This window comes from Lipophrys pholis, assembly GCF_963383615.2.
Source record: "Lipophrys pholis genome assembly, chromosome: 23".
Classification (NCBI taxonomy): Eukaryota; Metazoa; Chordata; class Actinopteri; order Blenniiformes; family Blenniidae; genus Lipophrys; species Lipophrys pholis.
The window spans coordinates 1,217,036-1,234,381 of record NC_137645.1 but is presented as its reverse complement, the minus strand read 5'-3'; positions in this window follow the sequence as shown (position 1 = coordinate 1,234,381).

The following is a 17,346-nucleotide window of genomic DNA, read 5'->3' as shown; positions in this document are numbered from 1 at the left end:
TTTTTCCACCCAGAAACACAATCAGCCCCTCGGCGTGTGAATGATGAAAGTTCTCATGTTTTAACGGCCTGCAGGTTGGCTGAGTGTCTCTTTGAATCCGCGCAGGTTGTTTACCGCGGTAACGAGCTCCGCCAACAACCACGGCCCGGAACCACATGAGAACCATAAATATTTCTCTCTTTACATCCCGTCTCAAAAGCTTTGTTAATCGCCGGGCGAACACAGAGTCTTGTAATATTCAGGTTTGAAACGCCGGCGCTTTGAAGCGTGTCGTGGTTCGGCGGCGGGCCGCAGGGATCGCCCGGAGCGGTGGACACGGGTCGGTGGTGCAAAGCCACAGGATGACTTTTGTCTCTCAGATCTGAACGTGTGAGTGTATCATCATATTTGCAGTAATCGTGGCGAGAAGCACAGCCATTGACCGCAACGTGCAACTTCTAATGTCTGCATACTCAATTGTAAAAACTCCATTTATACAATTAAGCGTGTGAACTCTTCTTATTTCTAATAAAAACTTTAAACTGTTCTGAAGCTGTCGTCCGAACACGTTAAGCGTGTTTAGCTTACACGTTAGGCGAGTTAACGCTGCCGTGACGTCGCTCACACTTTGCTTTACGCGGCTGCAGCTGCTCATGATATCAGCGCCATTAACGAGGTGTGCAGCTTTACTGGCATGTTGCAGCACAAACTCGCCCATAAATTGTGTCTGCACTCATAAAGTGGCTCCGAGGAGGGCATAAGTTAGATATTACACATAAAGTGATATTGTCTGGAATCACAGAACTGTTGGGACGTGTAATATTTAGGTCATTTGCAGAAACTCTGAAGTATCGTCTGTTTTGTTTTCACAAATTAACACTTAAGTATGATCTTTTTATGTAATTTATGGTCTTTCATTTTAAAAGAGATGCAATAATAATAAGTTATATATATGAAGTGCACCGCACTGTTTCTTTATGCTTGTGTGTTTGTCTCGTGCACGTGTGTGTGTTTACGTGTGTGTGTGTGTGTGCGCGCGCTCTAACCTGGCCGACACCAGAGATGAATTACAGTGTGACAGTGACTCTTCGTCTCTTGTGCTGGGCTCAGGGAGCTCCTCTGATTTAGATAAATCACGCCGTCCAGCGTGCAGCTGAGTAAACTCCCACTGTAGGTTTGTGAGTGCGCTGCCTGAAGCGGGCCGCTCAAACTTAACAGGCAACAAACCCTCCCTCCGCCAACCCGGAGCCCCCGGACGCCTCTCTCCTCCGGCACGGCGAGAAATGACCCAGATACAAACAAACACAACGCCGGGCTGCAAATCACCGCCTCCGTAAAGACGAGTTTCATCAGCGATTTGGTTTTAATACTCGTTACAGACATATTCAAAGCCTCATCGGTGAAGAGTGTCGTTACTCAGGTGGGGAATGGCTGCTACTCTTATTGTACTTAACTTATTTTAAAAGGAGTCACAAGTGTAAAGGTACATTTTACTTCACCGCTTGTAAATAAGCTAAAAAGCCTCAGAAAAATCCTGATTCTGTCTTCTTTTTCTTTGTCGCAGGTTTATCAGCGAGTTTCAGAGGAATGTTTTAACCTTTAGTTGAATTCCTTCTTGAACATAATAAAGTAGTATTTTAATAATCTGTGGACTTCCTGCTTACATTTGGTCCATAGTTTGTGTGTTTGTTAGACATATGATGAGGTGGTGGACGAAATGTTGATTTCAGTTCGTGTTTAGCTTCTATATTCTTGTAGTTTCCTGGTAACATCATGAATTCTTTGCTGTTTGGGACTTTACACTTTGTATCTGCCCCCTGATTAACCTGAAACTGTTCTTCAGCTTCAAGTCTTTAGATTCGTCACCATGAAGTTAAACAAAAAGTGACAAACATGGAGCTGAAGTTAGAATTAGGAGACTCGGTTAATTGAAAAACTGAAGGTGGACTCTCTTGTTGGTTTGAACTGGGACACAAATCCCCGGCTGCTATAAAAGGAACTTGAGAGAAACTTCATCCAGCTGGAGTTTCAGTCTGAGGCCGGTTTCCTGTCCGCAGAGACGCCGTCACGGAGGAGAAAGTGTTCCTCGCCGCCTACTTCGGGAACTTTGTCTCCTCACTGTCATTTGCGACGACGGCGAGGGAAGAAAAAGCATCTTCTGTAGCGGCTGGAAGAGGAAGGGGGGGTGGGGGGCTTCCCCTCGGCTGCTTTTTATGACAGGCCTGACAAAATAACCAGCCCTCTCATTACGGTATATGCAAACAATGATAAAGGGGACGGCGCGGAGATGTCATGTTAGACAATCAAGGAGGGGACCTCTGACACGCTGCCACGCGCCTGTAATAAAGTGCCGCACCAGGCGACAAATGACACCGCACTTAATTTGCTGCGCAATGTTCCTGTAATTAGGTGAATTTGGCACAGGCAGAGGGGAGCGACAGCTAGATCAAGGTCTTGATGAATTAGGGGTCCACTGTCAAGATCAAATCACATTAATCAAGGTGGCCGAGTCCGTGGACAGCCCTCCCCCGCCCTCCCCCTCCCTCCACTCTCCCCGCCGGCGTGATGAATAGCCCTGCTTCCGCCAGGCGCGAAGTATGCATCACCATCAAATCTGTGAATTTAAATGTAAGAGTACTATTTGGAGGATTGTATTGACTTTTTTTGTGTCGGTGCCAGTTTTTCCCCCGTGATAAAGTAAGTTGAAGCTTCGGCAGGAGGCTGCGCGTCGGACCGGAGCACAGCTCAGGTTAAACAGCTCACCGCTCCACTCTGGATGAAGATAAGCTCCTCTCTGCTCTTGTTTTTGCCAGCACAAGTTTTAAAACTTGAACGCACGATAAAGAGGTTTCTCCTGAACTCAAGTCAAGTGCAAACCTTTTTCATCACCGTGCGTTTGCGTTTCATTCTTGACTAGTCGAGTAGGAAACTTTAAGGAATCTTCTCTTGTAAAACTTCCTCGGAGGTTGTCGGCGCAAGAATGGGACAAATGAAATGCTGAAGTGCATCGATGCAGATCAATAATTTAATAAGGTCACAGTAACTGAATGTATGTAACTTATGCATTACATTTACCTCTCTTTATATCTTCGGAGAATTGGTGGCAATAACAGGTTTGACATCCAAAGAAAAGCCACGAAAAGTCAGTTTAATTTTGTTAAAAGCTATATTTTGTGTAAAACCTCCTGTATTTTCACCACAAAGTGAATTTCCCGTGGGGGGAATAGGATCCGTATTGAACCCAGTGCAGACTGGACGTGGTTCCTCACCACCAGCGCTGCAGCAGCCTGCGCCCTGACCTCTCTACACCGGGAGTTTAATTATGGCGGCTGCTCGGGGGCAACATGGCCTGCACCGCACAGATTAGCTCCACAACAAGCCATTAATGAATATAAAGAGGCTGCTGGACGCAGGTTGGGTGTGTTATGTCAGTGGTGATGGATCCGGGCCGGCCGATCGCTGCTAATGGAGCGAGCCGCAGATTGAAACCAGCCGACTGACACACTTATTTATTTATTCCACCTCTCCGGACTGAACGCACTTTTCTATTTAATAGAACAAATCCAAGTGTGAAGATATTCTTAGCTAAGAAACTCAACCCAGTCCAGTAGGAACACAAACACTTGGGTAACCAGCAGGTTGCTCTTAATCTTCACTGCTGCTGCAAAAAGGCAGACACCAGTGAAATTCCTCCTCCGTTACCGAGACAGACGGGCTTTTTTTCCTTCTGGATCCCGGCAGCCAAACTTCACACGCGTCAGTGTTTCATCCCCGGACGTCTCGGGCCCCGCTCGCCCTCAGAACCAAACCGGATCAGACACGGCGCTACAGCGAGCATTGCATATTCACTTTGCACGTCAGCGTGTCGTCGTCCGCTCGCCGTATTAAAGTTGGCGAACGTTCAGCTCTCATCAGCAACACGCACTTGCAAGCAAACCCTCTGGAGTTCGCAGAGGAATAACAAGCTCGGGGGCTGTGCAGTGGAAACATGAGACCGCTTCGCCCCTTCATAGGATATGGAGGCCGCCGCCGCTTACCTGTGCATGGCGTGCAGCGCGTGAGGCTCGTAGTGGTAGCGTCCCTCGTGGTGGCGCATGTCAATCGGGATGGGCGTGTGGAAGGTGGGGAAGATGTGGTGGGGAGCTGCAGGAGCAGAGAGGAAGAGGAAGAGAGGGTTAGATGTGGAAGGCAGCGAGGGAGAGGAGACTTCAAAAAAAAAAAATGAAAAAATTCAAAGGCAAAAGGGGCAAGATGAATTTCAGAGCAAGCTGACCACTTTCGTGTAAAGTATTGGGCACTATCACACAAGAGAAGTGGAATAAATAAATAATCAAAGTCGTCCTAAGAAATCCTACATCTTGAACTTAAAAGATATCCAACCAGGCTTTTGACAAAGACCTGCAGCTCCACGCTCTTTGAACTAGACACCATGATGGACTGTGTGGAGGGGAGCTGCAGCCGCGACTCAAACTGGGACTGACAGCGCTGCGAAAACGCTTTCTTCTGCTCTGGAGCGGAAACACTAAACCCACCCAACACACACACACACACACACACACACACACACACACACACACACACACACACACACACACTGGGCTGAGTTACACTCATTCTCAGTCGTTTGCAGGTTTAATTACATTGAGAAACCTTGATTGAACTCTAACGTGTCTCAAGAATTAAATGAGGAAAAGTCGATGCAGCAACAATTTACATTTTATTAACTTCTAATATACTTTTCACATGAAGATCCTCGTATTAAGTGTCGAGCTGTGTACATACTACAGTCTGATCTGTTCCCAAACTCAAACTCCCACAATGCATTGGAGGGTGTTTGTGTGTCTGCTGCAGCCAGTGCGTGCCAACATGTTTTTGGATTATTTCCTCCTCAAAAAAAAATCAAACAGGCAAGAAGATGAAGGCCAAATCCTGAAGTAATGACGGAGCATTCTTTCTTTGTTTACTTTTTATTTTTATTTTTTTTTGAATTTACAAGCGCTGCATGTTTCATCCTTTTAATGGCCCTTTTTATTTTTCATTGGAGCCCCGCTTCCTTTCATAGGTTCCTCTTCTGGGATCTGGGAAGTTTACCCAAAACATCAGAACTAATTAGCTGTTTCAATAACACAAAACCGCAGAAGATGTCTTTTATTGTCACGCAGTATAAACCCGCAGCCTTTCAGGGCCCGTAAGGCGCTTTATGGAGTTATGTTTCTTGTTAACATTTTTCTCAGGTTTTTAATCTGGACAGCCTCCATCTGAGCATTGCTTAACACCATCTCTCTCTCTCTCTCTCTCCCTCTCTCTCTCTCTCTCTCTCTCATCATCTCCTCCCTCGCTCACACTGTAAAGCTTTCAGATCCTGCTAATTGTAACCCGGTGTGGCCGCCCCGTCAGAGAGGACGAAGAGGGAGGATGAGGAGGTGAGCCAGCTGATCTCTGGATTGCATTAAAATTCTTCCTGTGACACACACACACACACACACACACACACACACACACACAGAGTAGATGTTCTTGAGGGAATCTGACGGGGTGACCTGGGATTTGGGAGCGGAGGGGTCGGGGCTACGGATCATTATCTGCTCTCCGCCGAGCGGCGGAGGAGGATAATGGGGCCTCGCGGAGCCCCGGGGGCCTCAGACCTGAGTGAGTCAGCAGTCCAGGTCCATTCCTCTCACTCTGCACCTTGACAGTGTGAATGACAGGCCGAGGTCCCACAGCGCACGCAGAAATAGCCCACTTTACTTCATTTTTCGTCCCCCTGGGGGCCCGGCTGCCCCGGGCCGGATTCCTCCAGTCGACCCGGCGGCTCTGTCGCCCGCCTGCGTTTGGTCTGGAAGGTGGAGTGCGTCCGCTTCCTGTCACGGAATACCAACACGGCATGGCGACAGATGTAATGAGCCATCGCTTTCAGCAGCCTCCCCGGCGTAGAAAAACCCTGGCGGTGAACCCGTCGTGGTCGTCACTCATCGGAGGAACCAAATGAGAAAGTAGCGTGACGATAATTTCACATCATTCCCCGAGCGCTCTTTAAACTAACTGCTGCTTTTCTCCTCCTGGATGAGTTTATGTAGGCGAACGCGAAGTTCAAACTGCTCGGCGGGACAAACCAGCAATTACTTTACACCAGAATAGACAATTACAAAATATAAAAATACGCTAAAGTGGGATTGTATCGCTCTGCCAGAGACAAGAAGCCAGGACTCCTGAGGACTGTTGAGAAAGATATTAGGTACAGGACGGTGGTTCCCTGGTTCGAGTCTCAGCTTGTTCCAATGCAGTGAGAATTTTCCACGTCAATATTTGATCATGCCTGTAGAAAAGTGCCGTGAAGAAGCTCGGTGTTTCCTGTGTGTCGGAGTCGTGACTGACTCGTGTTAAAGCCGCCCCTTCTCTTCCTCTGCGTTTCGCGTCGGAAAAAGCCTCCAGGTTGTGTGTTTTAATTGATGTGAAACGCTGTAATCAAGACGCCACACATGACATTCAAAAGTCAGGCAGCGGCAGCAGCTGTAATGCTGAGCAGCTGTGCTTGAAACACCACGGTCCGTCTTCAGACAGTTCCCAGCTTTTTGTTCACTGAATCTTCCTCTGCATCCCCCCGTTTATCTCCCTGCAGGGATTCTGCAGCTACGGAAACATCTTACTCACTGGATTGTTTCTCCTCGAAGAAATGCCTTAACTTGGCTCAGCACAACAAATCTCTGACTTAATGGGCCTGACTTCAAGAGTGTGTGTAATGTGTGAGTGTGTGTGTGTGTGAAAGTTATAAGGCCCACTTGAAAGAGCAGGTCGAGTTAATGACAGGCGAAGGTGAATTATCAGATCAAGATCAGCTTAATAAAGGACAAAATCAACAAAATAGAACATTACAGCAAGTAAGATTATGATCAAAGTTCACAACAAAGGAAAGGATAAAAAAAGAAAAACTGAAAGTACATAATGACAAACGTTTAGTGGGAATAGCGTCAGAAAACACAGGATGCTGTAAAATAATCACATAAATAGAAAAGTTATTTGAAAAAAGTAGGAGCAAACATCTTATTTAATAATTTATTGATCCTGATTAAAAATTGGTTCCATGACTCGTTGCAATTTTAAGATAAAAAAGTCACAAATGTGTGTTAATTTCTTCTAATGGAGAAAAGAAATTCAACAGTATTGTTTAGTAGTTGGCGTTACATGATGGAACTAAATCTGTATTAAATTAAATCATGAAATTGTGACTCCAAGTCATAATATTGAAAAAGGAAGAAGTCATCGTGATGTGATCTGATGTAACGCTGGTTTAGTCTTAGTTTGATTTGTGTTGAGTTGTTGGGGCTGGTTTCCGTCAGTGACCTGCGGGTCGGCGCTGGCCGTTGTGACGGTGTTTGAGTCGAGGTGATGGTGTAAAAGCGTTGCAGCCTGAGTCACGGCTGAAACCTGGAGCGACGGCGCTTTGTTCTCTGTTCTGGAATGACCCGGACAAGTCCGCCCTGCGCAGAGTGACTCAGCCTGTCAGACTTCCAGACAGTAATCTGAGCCGCGGGTCCCTCAGCGGGCCGGGCCGGGCCCGGGGCCAGCGAGCCGGGGCCCCGGCGGCGTGCCGGCCGGTGGATTGACCAGGCAGGCTTGTTCCATCACCGAGACAGCTCCATTGTTCCGCCGCCACAGGAAGAACAAAAGGCGAGTGCTCATGAGAGTTCAAGAGGCGCGTTTACCTGATTCGCCGGGCCCCGGTCCCCCCCGGGGCGCCGGCAGCGTCGGGCAGCGCCGCAGTTCAGCTCCAGCAATCTATTAGTCTTTGCTTGATAACATTTGTTTTAGCGCCTGCAGGAGCTGGCTCCAGTTTTTCATAGTCAGCCCGTCTTCAGCATTAAATTTATTCACTACCTGGCTGCCACAAATTCACCTGACAACAAAAAGTAAACACTTTTTGTCTAACTTTTCACATGTTTCCACATATTTAGTTTAATAAAGCTGCAGAGGAGTTTCAGTGCAGATGCTTCTGATAACTGCCACAGTTTACTCTCATCCAGGGCGGAGAGTTTTCGTCCCTCGGCTTGTTTCAGACGAGACACAGTCTTGAACTTAATTTGTAGAAATGCAGATGTTGACATTTACGTCCTCTTTGAAACACCCCTGCTGTTTCTGCTGTTTCGAGAATAAACAGAACTTTATCTGAACTATGACAGCTAAAATAAACCCAGCCGATGTTTTCCTACCTGCTGTGTCAGTGACTCAATGCACCACCTTGTGGTGGAAGTTTGCATTGCAAGACTAAACATGCTGACTATAAAATATGCAGAAGCAGCGTATTGGAAAACTCATTCTTTCAATTATTTTAGTTTTCTCATCTTTCTTAAAGCCTCGATGATCTCAGGTGTCAACAGCTGGTTTTCCTCAACTACATATATCCAGTTACTAAAGTAATCAGTGTCTGTCTTCTGTCCAGCATCTTTTCCATCTTACTCACACTATAAAGGCCCAATCTGAAGATCCAGGCAGGAAATTGCAGTTAAGCAAAGTTGGCTGAAGTCCTAAATTGACAGACTGCTGTTTGCTTCACACGTCTGCTCGCGTTTTCTCATTTAACCCAAGAAACAGATGGATTATCCCTTTGCAGGAATATTGTTGCGTCTTATTAAACGGCAAAGTGTTAGTAAAGCTGTTCTAACCTGCAGGAGTGATATCGAAATGAGATGCAGTTCTTCTTTCTTGTCTTTTAAATTGTTTTAGTCCATAAAGGAAGTTAGATCATGAAGATGATATGAGCTCACGTCACATTTAAAATCACACTTCATGACATTTAAAGATTTTTTATATTTATTTTAACGAGTCCAAACAGTTTTGACCATGTGGTATTTTTTTCTTAGTAATGTTGACGTTGTGGGTTTTGTTGTGTGTTGCTCTATGGATGTGTTGAGCTTGGTTGAGGCCTTTGGCGGGCCCTCCATCGCTCCCTCCACCGCTCCCTCCACGCCGGCCTGACTGCCGTGTGGCTGCAGAGAGGTGGCCCGGTGGCGAGCCGCCACGAGGGAGAGTTACTTATCAGCCTTGGACAGCTGCGCTCAGGCCATGTGCTAATAACCTCCATGCATCACCGGGCTGGAGGTGAGCGGCGGCGGCGGCGGCTGGCATTAACAAAATGAGGCAGGCGGAGCGGCGGCGGCGGCACTGATGGGCCTCCTCTGCTCGCCGTCCTCGGAACGGCGTGTTGTTAGCATGCTGTTTGTGTAATTTAGGTACTTAAAAGACTGCGAGGGTTCAAAGACTGATTGCACCGTCGTGTAATCACCCACCTCCAATGCACGCCTGATTTATCACCCGCTCGCTTAATAGCACTGCTTAACACACAGGTTTGTCCAGATTAAGTAATTACCTTAAAGCAAAAGTTTATTATCTGGTGCGATGGGCTGGTGATAAAGGCTTGCTGTCGAGAGGAGCCAAGGAAAGGGCTGCTCGCTGCTGAATGAGAGCGATAATTAAAATACAATGAATTAAATTGTCGCTTCTGGGGCTGTCACCGTGCTCCCCAGCTAACATCCATATTACCCCGCTGGCACCCGCGCTAGGGGGGCGCCTGGGATTATGCCGAGGCCCGGACCAGTCGAGCAGCTGAATGGGAAATTACTCCATCTGTAAATTAAACAAAGACCCAGTTCTTCTCCAAAATGAGGAAGGAGGGTGACGAGAGGGGGAAAAAAACCCGAGCTAAGAATAACATCCGAGCACTTTTACACATTAACTCAGGTTCTGATGTCTTAATGAGGCGGGGGCTGCTGCAGATACAGATGTTGGAGGAGGGCGGCGGGGGGGCACAGGGGAGCGTTCTGACTGATGCCCCTCTCCTTCTCCGCCATGATGGATGTGTCACAGGTGGATGTGGAAAACATCCTCCCCCCTCATCGTCACCAAGGAGGCCCGGACCTCCAGCAGCCGAAATAGATGGAGGTCCCGTCCTGTGGCGTCAGCACTCGGCCGCTCCCCGTGTCAAACGCTCCGCTGAAGCACAACTGGCTCTATTTTCTGAGCCTGAGCGGCTTTATGTTACCGCGGCGCTGCCCGTGTTTGTCTGACATTGTGCGGCGCAGAGCAGACCCCCGGCTGGCTTCCTCTGAAGACGGCCCAGAGTGAACGCCGTCGAACATTTGCACTTGAGAAGCTTCCAGTGTCGAGTTTGCATGGTCTCCCTATGCATGCGTCCAGATCCTCCGGTTTCCTTCCACAGCCCAAAATCATAGTCTGAGGCAGTCTGATGACCGGTCGACCTTCGCTGCAGAATGAATCTTTCCTGATTTGACTGTTTTGTCCAGAGGAACAATAGCAAGTTTGTCCTCTGTGTTTTGCAAAAGTGCAATCAAGCGTGTTTGCTCAGCAGAAACATAAAACTGAACTAGAAACTGATGCTGCTCAGGAAAGAAGACAAACACAAATGACTCTGGTGCAGATTAGCCGAAGCTAAAAGCCTCCTAATGCAGGTCAGGAGGCTTAAAGACACTTTTTAATCCAGTTTCTTTTGGAATCACAGTTTGGGAATTGGAAGATGATGAACTACAATTTCCTTGAGCAGATATTTAGATTCACGCCACAGATCGCCCATCACTTTGAGCTGAAATTATAAGGACGGGCTTTGAGTTGTTTTGACGTCCGTCATCGCCGAGATCTGCTGCTCCTGCGGAATGACACGTTAAGGAAAAACCCTCCGGTAAACAAGCCGCTCAGGGGTTCGCTTCAGTTTAGTTTACGGGTCCCTGTCGGCTTGTAATCGAGCAAAACGAAGCAAAGCGTTTCGTAAACACAAACAGAAGAGACTGTAGGTGTAATTACGCCCCGCAGACGTTTCAGGTGGATCCGTCCACATTCTGGAGATACTTTAACAAGTTTTTGGTGAAAAAATAATCCTCATGAAACTGACGTGTTTACGGTGGATCCTCACTACTGATACCAGCCAATTAAACTTCTCTGTCTTTGTCACTGAGCGGCTGGTTGAAGCACAGCTTATCTAATCCTAATCCCTTACACCACCGGAATCTGAACACTGTTGTAAAATAAATGGGGAGCTTTCGGGAGCAGCTTTGTTGTGTCTGCAGTTCGGCCGCATACCAAAGCAAATCCTGCTGTCATGAAGCTATTTGTGTGTGAGTGAAGACAGCTGCGCTAACGTGGAAAATAGGAGAGGAGCGCCGTTTGAGCGCCGCGTACGCCATTAAACATTCACTCTGGACAGATTCTAAAGGGCATGAGCGTAAAAGTCAGGAGAAGAGCAGGGGAACCTCCAGCTGTGACGGCTCCGAACTGCTCTTCCTCCGTGAGAATGGAGCTGTTGCATTCTGGGTGTTTTTACACCCTGACGGCACAAAGTTGAGGCGAGATTCACAGCAACTTATTAAAACATCTATTTCTTAGGGTTTTTTTATATTTCTTTATGTTTTCTGCCCTGCATATAACTACATTGTTTTGATGTTTTCAACATGTTTATAAGAATGAAGGTGAGCAAAAATATAATTTTAATTTGTGGACAGGGACTTGGTTTTAACAATTGTAGTTGTAATGAGGCTCATGTATTAAATTCTTTTTGAAAGTCCACAAACCGCACAGAAAAATGAAGCAGCGCCGGCACATGGAGCCTCGTATGGCTGCGACTGTGGGTGAGGATGGAGCTCGGAGGGTCTCCCTCCTCCCGCGTCTCATCCCCCACCGGGCGACCTCTGACCCGCACGATTCAGCCGCTGAATAGGGACGACGAAGGCCACAAAGCCCCGAGCGCAGCGCGCTGTGTAATGATAAAGTGCTTAGCTTATGGGAGAGTGGAAGAGGAAGAAGAAGAAGAGGCCGCCTCACACAATGAGAGCACGGCGCACAATTAAATGCTGACTCGCAGTTCACCCCGTCCACAGAAAGCCTGTGCAACCCGGGAGGAGCAGGAAAAGTTTGCATTCCCTCAATGTGGTGGGTTCAAGTGCATCGTTTCAACTAGAAATGGAATAAAACATTCCTGCAGTGTGACGCTGGCCAGAACAAATCTGTGTGTGACGCCTCGTTACAGTGATTCATCTGAAAAGCCCCGTCTAATGGGTTCACCGTTATTTAGTAAATGAGAGCGGCTCCAATATGTATATTTCCTGACCTTATTTCAGTCCTTGCTTGGCCTGGTTTGGTGGCTAATTAGCTTCATCCAAAGGCTCGAAGACAAAGCACACCAGGACAACAATTAGTCTGGGAGAGCCATTAGCTTCCTGACCAAATTAGAGGCTCCGCTGAAGCAACGCAACTGGAAAGGAGAACAAATAAACAGATCACATTTCTGTAGGTGGAACTCAAATATCCCCTGGTTTGCTGTTTCTTGCTGTTCAGAACACGAGTGTACAAACAAGAGGGGAGATGACAGGGAGGCTTGTTGCTGTTGACCGAGCTGACTGGTGTTTAGAGGAACAAGTTGACGGTTGCAGAAAACTGCATCGTCTCTAAGCTCCGGTTTCCTTTAGTAGGACTAATTAACCTGGAGCGGTGGTGTTTCACACAGCAGATCAAGCTGTACGATTGAACTTGAGGACATTTCAAGTAACACAACTCAAGACTGTGTGACTGAGATTCGTTGTCTATTGGTGGCTGAGGTCTGTTTCCTCCCTCGTTCTTTCTTCCTTGTTTTTTCGAAGAACAAGCATGATTATCTCTCTGAGTCCTTCATCACTCATGACACGGCCTTGATTGGTCCTCGGGCAGGAAGCGGCGCTCGTCGGCTCCTGGAGGAAGCCCTTGATTAAGAAACGAGATCTCGGCCGAGGGGATTGTGAAAAGAGGGAAGGCTGAGTTTTAACGGGGGCTGGAGGCCGCCCCGCCGAGGTGCTCGTGTCGGGCCTCGTCGTTCCTGCAGCTCGTGTTACTGCCGGAGCAGTGAGGAGTGTGATTACACCTACGACCTGACGGAGTCCGGAGCTGCTCCCCGCTGCTGCAGCAGCTGGAGGTGGAGGAGGAGGAGGAGGTGGAGGAGGAGGTGGAGGACCGCCGACTCAGCACTGCAGCGGCTTGCTTTGAAAAAATACAGTTATTGTGAGATAGACACCCTGGATCGTGTGGGAGAGACACTCGTGTAAACAAATGAGTTTACTCTGCGACCTCCTCCTGTCTGATCCTACAACAAATATCAAAGCTGCACAAATTAAAATATCTGAGTCAACAGTGACTCACTCAGTAGTTTGTTTTTTTTAATTCAAGGGTGTGAATCTCCATCTTTTCCCAGAGTCCTCTCTGCGTGATAGAGACCTCGTCTTTGGGAGTGGGCGGAGCGAGACGATGGGAATATTGAGAGGGACACGCCCCCTTTTGTAAAAGTACAAAGACAGAATGGAGGCGAGTCAGACGCAGCGCCGTGACCCCGCCGAGCGGTCGGACCCGCCGAGCGGTCGGACCCGCCGGGGGCGGCGAGCCACAACCACACAGAGGCTGAAGGCTTTGTTTTAATGAGCTGCACACACCGAGTTATCTCATCGCTCCACTTCCACCATCAAAACGAGCTCGTGAAGTCAGGGAACTATGACATCTGATTACATTTACTGGCAGTACTTTTCTTACTCCGTCTGTCCACGCAAACCCTCTCTGATTGGCAGAAAGATGATTGATGGAGTTGGAAATCATCAAATATATCAGAGTTTTACTGGAAGAAAATAACAGAAAATCTAAGAAGTATTAATTAGAAAATGAATAATCACAGTGTGAACTGATTCCTTTGTTTTCGACTGTTTTCAGGCTGGACTTATCATTTAGCATCTTCTCTTCCTGGTGTTTGCAAGCATGAAATGACTTATGCATGAAGGAAAACATGCCAAATGAGTGTTTGTTTGTTTTGCATTTCGTTTAGACCCAATCCTTCATGTGTTTGCACGCTCTGACCCTTAGTTTAGTCGATCAGGCCCGTAATGTCACTACTTTCTGTTTTAATCATAATGAAGTTTAATTTTCCCTTCAAATCTTCCAACATCTCCTCTTAACACGGATGTTTGCCGGCTGAATCCACCTCAGTCAGTCCAGTACGTCTCGGCTTCAGTCCTCTAGGAGTTTAAAGTGTTGGAACTGATTCCCAACTCAAACAAACGGACCTTTAATGAGGCTCTAATCACTTTCATAACCCCGCTGAGTGTCGGGCACCAGGCCGGCTAATGGGGAAGCACTTACATCAGCGTGTGTTTATGAGGGAAAATATTTCTCAGCGCGCTCGAACGTTACGTTGAGAAAAAAAGCGAAGTCACACAGTTTTTAACGGCCGCTGCGGGCCGGTGGCGGCGGGCACGTGAAACACAACACGCCTCGCTGTGTGTCGCAGCGCCAGCGAAGTGACAGGCCGGGGCTTCATAGAGATTTATAATCTGCAGACAAACGGCACACTGTGTTTATCCCGGCGTGCCAGCTTTGATTTCCACTGTCGTCCTGCTAATTAGCTGTTATTGCTAATCTCCAGCTGCTTTCTGCAACACTTACAAGGCAATTAGTGCGCCTCTTCTCATTTCACTGTAACTTTGTACTGCTTCAGAGGCTCCTCGTCCTCAAACCGGGTTTGAGTCGCAGCTTTGGTTATTGCACACACACACACACACAAAACCTGCTGAGCATTAAGTAATGGCTCTGAATCCTCAGTTTATTGACCTGCGATGGTCCGTCAGACAGTCCAACCTGCTGATGAATGAAACAGCCAGAACTAATGACGTCAAAGTGCTTGTAATTTAACCTCAGCCTCCACTTCTTACAAAAACACATAAATGCAAAAGTTTGTTTCTTTGATAACTATGAAGCGGAGCTTTAGTGCTGATAAAATATAACACCTAAGGTAGATTTTTCTTTACACGCCTGATCACTGAGACTGTATGTTTATGAGGTCATTGTAAGGATTTATGCATTTGTCAAACAGAAGAACAGGAACTTAAATACAGATGACAGGTCATTATTTTCACTCTTTAAATGTCAGAATTAAAGCTTTTGTACCACAGTTCATCTTCCAGAGGTTTCCGAGCTGCGCAGCTTCCACTGCCTCCGGGATTAACGTGATAGAAGCTGGTGTGTCGACGGAAAATGTGCAGGCTGTTCTTCTGGGTTTACTTTATGTTTTTTTGTTGGTTTTTTTTGTGGTGGGTGTTTGTTTTGGAACGCCAGACATCGTGCGGAGGGGTTGGGGGATTTCCATAAGTTGACAAGAAGAGACGTTACAGGGGAGGAAAAAAAAAGTCTGCAACCACTTGAGTGAGTGTGCCGGTGTTTCCTGGCCCTGCAGCCTCCTGGACCAGGTCCCCGACTCGGAGCTGCTGAAACCAACGACGGGTTAATCCCACTTTCTTGTGCGGTTTTAAAGAAGTCCTGTCGGGAGCTTTTCGCTCTGGGAAAAGTCTTCAGTGTACTTCACTGTGGTTGTGTTTTCAGGGAGAGATGAGCGAACAGCTCTCTGATTTAAAGCCCAGTTGTGGCTGGATGCACAGATCACATCAGTAGCACATGAGTGGGCCGAGCCTGGCTGTTGCCCGGGTTTCCTCCTCCTCTCATCGCGGTGCAGACGGGACGCTTGACCTCCAACCCCTCCTGCTACTCTCTGTCTTACCGGGAGTGGTACATTTATGTGTTATGTGTAGACTAAAGCTGTAACCTTTATTTTGACTGCTTCTTGCTGCTGCAGCCTCACATGCAGGAAGATCAGCTCAGAAAAAAATCCAACCATTTAGGACAAACTTGGATTTTCACATCATTCTGCCGTATTTATTTCCTTTTCCAAGCGCCGTAATTTATTTGTTTGTTTTGTGACGGAATGACTGGATCTTCAGTGGACTTTAGTGGCACACGCTTCTCCATCTGTGAACGCGTGTGAAAGTGTGTTATTCCTCGCGTAAACAAAACGCCGCCTGTTTATTTTGGTGGCGTAGCGACACTCTCCGACCTCCCGCCGTCGCCACGCGTGCTGCAGTGACACGTACACTGATCCCTGTGTTTGCTCAGCGGGTCGCGAGTTAAACCAACACACACACACATACACACACACAAATACACGCAAACACACACACGCAAACACACGACTCGTTGGCCCATCTGGGATCGTACAGAAAAAAAGTTAGTCGCAGGGATTGAGCAGTCAAAGCTGTTCCATTGGTAATGTTTGCAGCGTGTTGTTCTCTGCACGCGTGTGTGTGTGTGTGTGTGTGTGTGTGTGTGTGTGTGTGTGTGTGTGTGTGTGTGTGTGTGTGTGTGTGTGTGTGTGTGTGTGTGTGTGTGTGTGTGTGTGTGTGTGTGTGTGTGTGTGTGTGTGTGTGTGGTTTCGTTACAAAACAGCACCAACTAGTGGCATGGCATGAAAAGTACATCGTTTTCAGAACGTTGCTGTGTGAATGTGAAGCGTTTGTGAAATGAAAATGCAAAAATTATGCATTTTCTCTTATTTATATTTGCTTGTTTTAATTTAATTAATGCTTGTTGTTTCCTTTGGGTGAGATTGAAATAGTTTTTTTTTTTCCTGTTTGTACTCATTTGCTGAGAGCTGACAGAGCTGATGGCGCTGAGGTTGAAGTAGATTAGAGGGACCGCTCGGTGAGAAGGTGAGCGCGACGAGGTTGAGACGTTTGATCGTGTATGTCGGGGAGGGGAAGAGGATGATGAAGATGGAGGAAGGCCAGTGAGGACGTTCATGGAAGCAGTGAGATTGTTAGAACGTGCACTTAACAGTTATTCTGCAGCAGCCGAACTGTTTAAAAGTGTTTCATAATGGAGCGAATGAGGATTACAGGCGGGATGAACCTTTGGTGGTTGGATTCTGCGTTCCTTTTGTTGAATTGTGCTTTTGTGGCTGATTTCCTTGGGTCTTTAGGCTGAACTCAGACAAACCTGGGACCTGCCCCTCAACCTCAGGGGCCTCCTCTCAGGGGGCGCAGACCTCATTTGTAGTCTGGCAGACCAGGAAAGAAGGAATACTGAGTCAAAAAAAAAAAAGAAGAGGAGGAGAGGTGGGGGAGTTTTGGCTTAATCCTCTGAAACATCCATATATCGCTCCCAAGCGCTCACTCCCCAAAGTTGTAAATCTCCAGGAATGTAGCCTCTTGTTTTTGGATTCGGTTCAAGAAAACCTTAATGGCTGTGAGTCTGATGTCTGCAGACGTTGCCCCGAAGCTTGTGGTTTCAGTTGACTAGCAATACTTAATAAAACGCAGTCACTTTGATCCTCGGACCTGCTGAGTGACCAAAAAGGAAGCTTTTGTGTGTATTGTCTGATCTGCTCGCAGGTTTCTTACATCACAGCTCAAGTTTTCAAATGAAATGATCTCCTCCTTCGACTTAATGCTCCAGCAAATACACTTTTGAACATTAGAGCCAGATGTTTATGGATTTGACTGTTATTTGCAGGACATGCAAATT